An 11,795-nucleotide genomic window follows, 5' to 3' on the forward strand; every position below is an offset into this window, starting at 1 on the left:
CTCCCAGGGAATATATAGCCATAAAAACTCTTTCAGGCATTATAAGACAATGTTTCAGTTTTCTCCTACTGAATGAGTATAAAAAAAACCTATTTTCTCAGTACATTTACAGAAATAGTATAAGCCATAGTATAGGTAAAAAAAAAAATCAAGCAACTTGTTACAGATTAACAAAGTATAATGAATCAAGGTTTTATTCTCAGTCAATTCTCTTACTAGCAGAAAGCATTCTGCAAAGTTACAAAGAAAGGAGCTATTATTTTATTATTTATCTTTAAAAGTAACCTCGTAAGAATCTTAAAAGAATCACAAATCTTAACTTTTCTTTAAAAGTCCGATATATTTATACTAAGTCCTCTGAATGCAAATGTACTAATCAGCAATTCTTATAAAATCATATCACAAAGCTGAGGGCAAAATGGGTATAAGAAATCAATCATCAGCTGATCCCAGCCCACAGCTCACTGCTCCCAAACGCCTTGGGAGAGAGCTCACCGCCCGGAGAGGTGGGCACTCCTGAGACTGCAGAGAGGAAGGGGCCACAAATACTACCCACCCCTGCCCACATCCCTGGCCCAAGAGGAAACTGTATAGGGCCTCTAGGAACAGGAAGATAGGGGCACTCGAGCAGCAGGTCCCCTGTGGTCCAGACACTGCCAGGACTTGAAGGGGCCCAGCCAACAGTTCTCAGCACCAAATCCCGTGGGGCGGGGAGAGAGCTAAACCATCAGAGGGGCAGACATGCCTGGGAATCCAGAAGAGACTACACTCTGCCCACATTTCTGACTCCAGAAGAAAACACCTATCATCATATGGGACCCTGGTGCACGGGGCCCCAGGAAAAGGCAACTCAGGTGCTCCTGGTTCCCACCCTCATGGAGAGCTCAAAAGCAGGCCCTCAAAAGCCACTTGAGCTGCGGAAGCACAGGTAAGACCAACTTTTCTGCTAAAAGCAACCTGCCTGGTGGATTCAGGACACAGGACCACAGGACCACAGGAACACCTGAAGACCAGTACACAGGAAAGATTACACGCCTGAAAGCAGAACACTCTGTTCCCATAACTGGCTGAAAGAAAACAGGAAAAGAGGTCTACTGAACTGCTGATACACAGGCCTATAGAGAAGTCTGGCCACTGTCAGAAATAGCAGAACAATTTAACACCAGAGACAACATGATGGCGAGAGGCAAGTGCAGGAACCCAAGCAACAGAAACCAAGACTACATGGCATCATCGGAGCACAATTCTCCCACCAAAGAAACACTGAATATCCAAACACACCAGAAAAGCAAGATCTCGATTTAAAATCACATTTGATCAAAATGATGGAGGACTTCAAGAAAGACATAAAGAACTCCCTTAGAGAAACGCAGGAAAACATAAATAAAAAAGAAGAAGCATATAAAGAGGAATCACAAAAATCCCTGAAAGAATTCCAGGAAAACACAATAAACAGGTAAAGGAATTAAAAATGGAAATAGAAGCAATAAAGAAAGCACAAAGGGAAACAAGGAGAAGAAGATTCCATAGAAATCATCGACACAACGGTCAAAGATAATGTAAAACAGAAAAAGGTACTGGTCCAAAACATACAGGAAATCCAGGACTCAATGAGAAGATCAAACCTAAGGATAGTAGGTATAGAAGAGAGTGAAGACTCCCAGCTCAAAGGACTAGTAATTATCTTCAACAAATCATAGAATAATACTTTCCTAACCTAAAGAAAAAGATGCCCATAAACATACAAGAAGCCTACAGAACTCCAAATAGATTGTACCAGAAAGGAAACGCCTCCCATCACATAATAGTCAAAACACCAAATGCACAAAATAAAGAAAGAATATTACATGAAGAAAGGGAAAAAGGTTAAGTAACACATAAAGGCAGACCTATCAGAATCACACTGAACTTCTCAAAAGAGACTGTGAAAGCCAGAAGATCCTGGACAGATGTCATACAGACGCTAAGAGAACACAAATGCCAGCCCAGGTTACTGTATCCAGCAAAACTCTCAATTGATATAGATGGAGAAACCAACATATTCCATGACAAAACCAAATTATACAATATCTTTCTACAAATCTGGCCCTACAAAAATAATAAATTGTAAAGCCCAATATAAGGAGGCAAGCTACACCCCAGAAAAAGCAAGAAACTAATCATCTTGAAAACAAAACAAAGAGAAGAAAAGCACACAAACATAATCTCACATCCAAATATGAATATAACAGGAAGCAACAATCACTATTCCTTAATATCTCTCAACATCAATGGTCTCAACCCCCCAATAAAAAGAAATAGATTAAAAACTGGATACATAATGAGGACCCTGCATTCTGCTGCCTATGGAAAACACACCTCAGAGACAAAGACAGACACTACCTCAGAGTGAAAACAACTGTCCAAGTAAATTGTCTGAAGAAGGAAGCTGGAGTATCCATTCTAATATTGAATAAAATCGATTTTCAACTAAAAGACATCGAAAAAGATAAGGAAGTAAACTTCATATTTATCAAAGGAAAAGTCCACCAAGATGAACTCTCAATCCTAAATATCTATGCTCCAAATACAGGGGTATGTACATACATAAAAGAAACCTTACTAAAGCTCATAACACACATTGCACATAAAACAATAATAGTAGGATATTTCAACACCCCACTCTCATCAACGGACAGATCATGGAAACAGAAATTAAACAGAGACATAGACAGACTAAGAGAAGTCATAAACCAAATGGACTTAACAGATATTTATAGAACATTCTATCCTAAAGCAACAGGATATACCTTCTTCTCACCACCTCATGGTACTTTCTCCAAAATTGACCATATATTTGGTCATAAAACAGGCCTCAACAGATACAGAAAGATAGAAATAATCCCATGCGTGCTATCAGACCACCACGGGCTAAACTTGGTCTTCAATAACAATAAGGGAAGAATGCCCACATATACCTGGAAGTTGAACAAAGCTCTACTCGATGATAACCTAGTCAAGGAAGAAATAAAGAAAGAAATTAAAGACTTCTTAGAATTTAATGAAAATGAAGGTACAACATACTGAAACTTATGGACATAATGAAAGCTGTGCTAAAAAGAAAACTCATAGCTCTGAGTGCCTGCAAAAAGAAACAGGAGAGAGCATATGTCAGCAGCTTGACAGCACACCTAAAAGCTCTAGAACAAAAAGAAGCAAATACACCCAGGAGGAATAGAAGGCAGGAAATAATCAAACTCAGAGCAGAAATCAACCAAGTAGAAACAAAAGTACCATACAAAGAATCAAAAGAAATTAAAGTTGGTTCTTTGAGAAAATCAACAAGATAGATAAACCCTTAGCCAGACTAATGATAGGACACAGAGAGTGCTTCCAAATTAACAAAACCAGAATGAAAAGGGAGACATAACTACAGAATCAGAGGAAATTCAAAAAAATCACCAGATCCTATTACAAAAGCCTATATTCAACAGGAAATGGACAATTTCCTAGACAGATACCAGCTACTGAAGTTAAATCAGGAACAGATATACCATTTAAAAAAAAACCCATAACTCCTAAAGAAATAGGAGCAGTTAATAAATCTCCCAACCAAAAAGAGCCCAGGTCCAGATGGGTTCAGTTCAGAATTCTATCAGACCTTCATGGAAGACCTCATACCAATACTATCCAAACTATTCCACAAAATTGAAATAGATGGAGCACTACCGACTTCCTTCTATGAAGCCACAATTACTCTTATACCTAAACCACACAAAGACACAACAAAGAAAAAGAACTTCAAACCAATTTCCCTTATGAATATTGACCCAAAAATCCTCAATAAAATTCGGCAAACTGAATCCAAGAGCACATCAAAACAATCATCCACCGTGATCAAGTAGGCTTCATCCCAGGCATGCAGGGATGGTTTAATATACGGAAAACCATCAACATAATACATTATATAAACAAACTGAAAGATGAAAACCACATGATCATTTCACTAGATGCTCAGAAAGTATTTGACAAAATTCAACACCCCTTCATGATAAAAGACCTGCAAAGAATAGGAATTCAAGGCCCATACCTAAACATAGTAAAAGCCATATACAGCAAACCAGTAGCTAACATTAAAGTAAATAGAGAGAAACTTGAAGCAATCCAATTAAAATCAGGGACTAGACAAGGCTGCCCACTCTCTCCCTACTTATTCAATATAGTTCTTGAAGTTCTAGCCAGAGCAATCAGACAACAAAAGGAGATCAAAGTGATACAAATTGGAAAAGAAGAAGTCAAAATATCACTATTTGCAGATGATATGATAGTATATTTAAGTGATCCCTAAAGTTCTACCAGACAGCTAATAAAACTGATAATCACCTTCAGAAGAGTTTCTGGGTATAAAATTTACTCAAATAAATCAGTAGCCTTCCTCTACACAAAAGAGAAGCAAGCCGAAAAGAAAGTAGGGAAACGACACACTTCGTACTAGTCCCAAATAATATAAAATACCTCGGTGTGACTTTAACCAAGCAAGTGTAAGATCTGTATGATAAGAACTTCAAGTCTCTGAAGAAAGAAATTGAAGAAGACCTCAGAAGATGGAAAGATCTCCCCTGCTCATGGATTGACAGGATTAATATAGTAAAAATGGCCATTTTACCTAAAGCGATCTACAGATGCAATGCAATCCCCATCAAAATCCAATCCAATTCTTCAGAGAGTTAGACAGAACAATTTGCAAATTAGTCTGGAAAAATAAAAACCCAGGATAGCTTAAACTATCCTCAACAATAAAAGGACTCCCAGGGAAATCATTATCACTGAATTCCAGCAGTATTACAGAGCAATAGTGATAAAAACTGCATAGTATTGGTACAGAGACAGACAGATAGACCAGTGGAATAGAATTGAAGATGCAGAAATGAACCCACACACCTATGGTCACTTGATTTTTGACAATGGAGCCAAAACCATCCAATGGAAAAAAGATAGCATTTTCAGCAAATGGTGCTGGTTCAACTGGAGGTCAACATGTAGAAGAATGCAGATCGATCCATGCTTATCACCCTGTACAAAGCTTAAGTCCAAGTGGATCAAGGAGCTCCACATCATACCAGATACCCTGAAACTAATAGAAGAAAAAGTGGGAAGCATCTCGAATACATGGGCACTGGAGAAAATTTCCTGAACAAAACAACAATGGTTTATGCTCTAAGATCAAGAATTGACAAATGGAATCTCATAAAACTGCAAAGCTTCTGTAAGGGAAAGGACACAGTTGTGAGGACAAAACGACAACTAACAGATTGAGAAAAGATCTTTCCCAATCCTACAACTGATAGAGGGCTTATATCCAAAATATACAAAGAACTCAAGAAGTTACACTGCAGGGAGACAAATAACCCTATTAAAAAATGGGATTCAGAACTAAACAAAGAATTCACAGCTGAGGAATGCCAAATGGCTGAGAAACACCTAAGGAAATGTTCAACATCTTTAGTCATAAAGGAAATGCAAATCGAAACAATCCTGAGACTTCACCTCACACCAGTCAAAATGGCTAAGATCAAAAACTCAGGTGACAGCAAATGCTGGCGAGGATGTGGAGAAAGAGGACCATTCCTCCATTGTTGGTGGGATTGCAGACTGGTACAACCATTCTGGAAATCAGCCTGGAGGTTCCTCAGAAAATTGGACATTACACTACCTGAGGACTCAGCTATACCTCTCTTGTCCATATACCCAAAATATTCTCCAACAAATAACAAAGACACGTGCTCCACTATGTTCATAGCAGCCTTATTTATAATAACCAGAAGCTGGAAAAAACCCAGATGCACTTCAACAGAGGAATGGATACAGAAAATGTGGTAAATCTACAGAATGGAATACTACTCCACTATCAAAAACAATGAGTTCATTAAATTCATAGGCAAATGGATGGATGTGGAAAATATCATCCTGAGTGAGGTAACCCAATCACAGAAAAACACACATGGTATGTACTCATTTAAAAATGGATATTAGTCCAAATGCTCGAATTATCCAACATGCACAGAAAACATGAAACTCAAGGAGAGTGACCAAAATGCAAATACTTCACTCCTTTAAATGGGGAACAAGAAGACCCTTGGGAGGGAATGGGGATGCAAAGTTTAGAACAGAGGCTGAAGGATCACCCATTCAGAGCCTTTCCCACATGTGGCCCATACATATACAGCCACCAAATTTGATAAGATGGATGAAGCAAAGAAGTGCAGGCTGACAGGAACTGGATGTAGATCTCTCCTTAGAGACACAGCCAGCATATGGCAAATTCATAGGCGAATGCCAGCAGCAAACCACTGAACTGAGAACAGGATCCCCATTGAAAGTATCAGAGATAGGACTGAAAGAGCTTGAAGGGGCTTGAGGCACCATATGAACAACAATGCCAACCAACCAGAGCTTCCAGGGACTAAGCCACTACCCAAAGACTATACATGGACAGACCATGGCTCCAACTGCATAGGTAGCCTTGAATAGCCTAGTAAGACCACCAGTGGAAGGGGAAGCCCTTGGTCCTGCCAAGACTGAGCCCCCAAGTAAACGGGATTGTTGAGGGGAGGGCAGTAACAAGGGGAGTTTGTGGAGGGAACAGACACATAAAGGGAAGGAGGAAGGATTGGGAGGATGTTGGCCTGGAGACCTTGAAAGGGAATAACAATTGAAATATAAATAAGAAATACCCAGTTTCTTCACTCCTTCTTTAAAAGGGGAACAAGAATACCCTTGGCAGGGAAGAGAGAGGCAAAGATTAAAACAGAGACTGAAGGGACACCCATTCAGAGCCTGACCCACATGTGGCCCATATATATACAGCCACCCAATTAGACAAGATGGATGAAACAAAGAAGTGCAGAAGTGTAGATCGCTCCTGAGAGACACAGCCAGAATACAGCAAATACAGAGGCGAATGCCAGCAGCAAACCACTGAACTGAGAATAGGACCCCCGCTGAAGGAATCAGAGAAAGAACTGGAAGAGCTTGAAGGGGCTCGAGACCCCATATGTACAACAATGCCAACCAACCAGAGCTTCCAGGGACTAAGCCACTACCTAAAGACTATACACGGACTGACCCTGGACTCTGACCTCATAGGTAGCAATGAATATCCTAGTAAGAGCACCAGTGGAAGGGGAAGCCCGGGGCCCTGCTAAGACTGAACCCCCAGTGAACTAGACTGTGGGGGGGGGGGGGCAAGGGGGGGAGGGGGGGGAGGGGAACACCCATAAGGAAGGGGGGGAGGGGGGGATGTTTGCCCGGAAACCGGGAAAGGGAATAACACTCGAAATGTATATAAGAAATACTCAAGTTAATAAAAAAAATAAATAAAAATAAAAAAAGAAATACCCAGTTTAATAAAGATGGAGAAAAATAATTTTATCTTCTCTTTATATTGTAATTCTGATATTGAAGTTCTGATTATTATGATTTGCTAGCTCCAGTAAATTATCCTCTAGACTTTGCCTCAAAATTTTATCTCCATTTCCTGTCTGTTCAATCTGATCTGTGAATTGTTTAATTCTTTGTTCAAGTGACTCCTCTAGCTCCTGTCTCTAACCTTCAATCTCCTCCTTCAGTGGGTTATTTTGACCTATGAAATTCTGAACCTTCAGTTCCTTTGTTTCAGACATGTTCCCAAGTCTTAAGCTTATTGCTCCAGACCTATAAGATCCAAAGATATTTATTGTGTTTCTCATTTTGTTAGTATCAAAAGGTTACATATCTCTCTTCACATCAAAGTATGACCTGATCTGGAGACCTTTGTACCTTTGTCTCCCTCTGCTGTTCGATTCAGAACACTGCAGTTTTCTCTGATTCCTTTATTCCCTGGGAGGGGCCTCTTTAGGTTGTAGCTGTGTGCTTGCTTGTGTGCTGATCTCAGTACAAGCAAGCAGTCCAGAGATCCAGTCTGTATGTCGATTTCCTGTGTAGACATGGGGGCATACAGCGAGGCCACCACAGAAAGGCTCACCAGGGCGTAGATGCTGTTTGCTGTGGCTCTAGGAAAAATACCTTGCAGGCAGTTGTGTTCCAGGGTCCCTGTCCCTTCCCAGGAATCTTACAGGGCACTGCTCAAGCCTAGCTCCAGGCTACCGTATTGCCCCTGGCTGTAACTCTCTGCCTGGGGTTACGGGAAGGAGCCTCTCTACAGTTCTCTGTAGACCCCTCATATCCAGGCAACTTTCAATCCACTATTGTCCCAACCTTGATCTCTGCCAGAGCCGTATTAGGAGCGGATGAGAAGTGAAATTTTATCTTAGGTTATTTGAGTTCTAATCAATACGTATGGCACAATTTTTTTGCAGTAAATTCTCCAACCCAAATAAGCACAAGCAAAGGAAACACAATTCAATTAACATGAATGAAAGCTGTGCACCTAGGTTGGATAGATCTACCACTACACTACTGTTTTACCCAGCTATGAGATCCCTTATAACTTGTGGTTTCTCCAGGCCACCTGCTTCAGCTCCATCTTCCTTCTGCCTCCTCTCCCCCTCTCTCTCTCTTTGTTCTCTCTCTCTCTCTCTCTCTCTTCTCTCTCTGTCTCTCTGGCTCTGTCTCTATCTCTCTCCAACTCTTCAGTTCTACCTTCCTTATCCCTGCCCAATCACCTGCTCTTGCATTTATTTTACAAGATAAAATGGGGAGAAAGTTCTGATGCAGTCACTTATGATTCACTCCTGGTCCTAGGCAGCCCCTTTTTGGGAAGCATAACTAGCAACAAATACAAACAGTATCAGGCAACCCACAACTTTTTGTCCAGCCTGATCTACATAGTGAGTATCAGAACAGATAGAGCTACACAGTGAGACCCTGTCTTAAAAAAATCAATCAATCAATCAATCAATACCACAAATAGAACACAACATATAATTACACATTTCAGAAAACTGTGTTTACATTAGGAGGATATTTTTAGACTAGAAAATTAATGAGGAGTGCAACGTTGCTTAGTTAACATTATAAACAATTACTGTGTATTTAGTGAGGTGTATACCCTAAATCATTTATATCTGCAGTAATTCCTCATAGGACTAATTTTCTAATAGCTCTCGGGGAATGTCCAGTCCTAAAGGCAAAGACACTCTTGAATATGTTGGTGATGGAATATAGGTGAAAATGCCCACACATATTTACTGGTTCAAATTTACATGAGTCTTAGGTGAGGAACTAAATGAGGATTGTTTTTATGGGACAAAAGCAAGACTGAGGCTATGGCAATTTTCTAGAGAACAATCTGACTTCTTATACCCTTATCAGGAATGGAATGTAGTGGCAAATGCCATGATTAGTACAGTTGTAGGTGCCAGCATGCAGTAATATTTACAAGGTTAAGAGGGTACAAAAGATAAAGTCTATGCAAATTGTCTTCTCAAAGTTCCACACTTTTGTCACTTCTAAAGGAACATACAGAGGAACCCAAAATGGTCTGAAAGCTTTCTTGCCTGAGGAAGTGTCCCAGTTTCTCAGGAACTTTAAGACACACAGTGTCTCAGGAGACAAGGATTCTAACCTGAAAAAACAGTGATGCAGACTCAGAAGGCAGGGCAACCAGGCCAACCCCACAGTGCCATTCACATGGGAGTTAATATGCATGCAAGAATTTAAAATGTGAATTTTGGTAATTACCTCAGTAGCCTGAGAACCATTATTGCAAAGAAGCCATAATATTAATCCTCTACCAGATGATTCTTCTTGATACGCATACAATGAATGAAAAAAACTCTGATTACTTCCAGTACATATATTCAAAAGTTCATCACATCTAGCTGTATACCCAGTGGGTAAATGCAGCAGCATATGAGGTAAGTCTCTCTTAAAAGGAGCAGAACCATTAACTGTCTGTTTCGCAGACCAACACATCACTAATACTGGTGACTATTCAAAGACTGCCCCCACTTTCTTTTTTTTTTCCATCTTCATTAACTTGGGTATTTCTTATTTACATTTTGGTTGTTATTCCCTTTCCCAGTTTCCAGGGCAAAATCCCCCAACTCCTCCCCCTCCCCTTCTCTGTCTGTGTTCCCCTCTCCATCCTTTCCCCATTACCGCCCTCCCCACAACAATCACGTTCACTAAGGGTTCATAGGGGTTCAGTCTTGGCAGGACCAAGGGCTTCCCCTTCCACTGGTGCTCTTACTAGGCTATTCATTGCTACCTATGAGGTTGGAGCCCAGGGTCAGTCCATGTATAGTCTTTGGGTAGTGGCTTAGTCCCTGGAAGCTCTGGATGGTTTTGCCCCAACTTTCATAGGGATGTTTCTCATCATTGCTCGATCCCATCACTGTTCTCTCTCTGTCTCTATCTGTCTCTGTATATGTCTGTCTCTCTGTCCCCCTCTCTCTCTCTGACTCTCTCTCTCTCTCTCTCTCTCTCTCTCTCTCTCTCTCTCTCTCTTTGCTTTTGAACAAGGATACTGGAGAATTCTCATGGACCATCAAGCCCTGATCTAGGTAACCTGACTCCTGTAATTCATCTTTCATCCTGTTCAAAAATAAAGCCATACATAGCTGCTTGGTTGTTATGCATACAGAACCTAGAGCTTAGGACAGGTAGAAAACATGAACAGGACTCAAAAAGAGAACTTACCTAAATTGAACTTAGTGACTGGCAATGACTGAGTAACTCTCCTTCTCTTTGCTCTCTACCAGGTATGAAACTCCCGTTACCAGATGGGACTCAACCCTTTAAAAACCATGCTCAGGATACCACTCCCTGCATTGTTCTTAACATATAGACAAAGGTCATCACTGAGTTCAAATATTGCCCATTGCTATGTGATCTTGGAGATATTCAATGGGCTCATAAACATGTTTGTTTTAAATGTCTTGTTCTCTATGGAAAAGATGCCCCTAGAGCCAGGCGTCATTATAGCTTCGATACAAAAGTCCCTATGTTATTATCTTTACCACACTCACCTCCCTGAAGGTCAACAGGATTGCAGCACGAATCCACCACATACCTGTTTGCAGTACAAGATGACCCCAACCAGCGGGAAGAAACTTCTGTCTAAAGACTCCCTGAAAGGACTGATAAGACTGATAGGTTCCCACTGACCAGTCTCCTGCAAAAGACTCAGGGGTTCCATGAGGACTGGATGACAAACCTGACACCCTCTAAAATATAATGGTCCAGTCCTTTCTGGTCACCAATACATACAAGCTTAAACTATATGAGTCATAAAGACATGGCCTTGCTACTAGCTGTTCTCATGAGATTAGATACTGACAACCAGATAACTTCCTTGGTGTTACAAAAATCACATTATGATAGACTGGGAGGTGCTCACTTTGGCAGCATATATACTAAAATTGGAACGATACAGAGAAGATTAGCATGGCCCCTGCACAAGGATGACACCCAAATTCGTGAAGCATTCCATATTTTCTCATATAATTAAAACACCAAGTGCACAAAACACAGACAGAATTTTAAAAGCAGTACAAAGCTTAAGTTTAAGTGGATCATGGACATCCATATCAAACCAGATACACTCAAACATATAGAAGAAAAAGTGGGAAAGAGTCTCAATTGCATGGGCACTGGGGAAAATTTCCTGAAGAAAACACCAATGGCTTATGTTCTAAGATCAAGAATCGACAAATGGGATCTTATAAAACTGCAAAGCTTCTGTAAGGCAAAGCACACTGTCATTAGGACAAAACAGGAAACCAACATATTGGGAAAAGATCTTTACCAATCCTACAACAGATAGAGGGCTAATATCCAAAACATACAAAGAACTCACAAAATTAGACTCCAGA

At 40.5% G+C, this 11,795-nt stretch overlaps 1 non-coding gene across 1 annotated transcript; it reads left to right on the forward strand.

Annotated features, from left to right (window-relative positions):
* Window positions 1–11,312: 11,312 nt before the first annotated feature.
* LOC116894840 lies at window positions 11,313–11,419 on the forward strand. The gene has a single exon (XR_004387055.1). It is a non-coding gene; the product is annotated as a U6 spliceosomal RNA (small nuclear RNA).
* Window positions 11,420–11,795: the final 376 nt, after the last annotated feature.

Source organism: Rattus rattus, chromosome 2, assembly GCF_011064425.1.
Source record: "Rattus rattus isolate New Zealand chromosome 2, Rrattus_CSIRO_v1, whole genome shotgun sequence".
Lineage (NCBI taxonomy): Eukaryota > Metazoa > Chordata > Mammalia > Rodentia > Muridae > Rattus > Rattus rattus.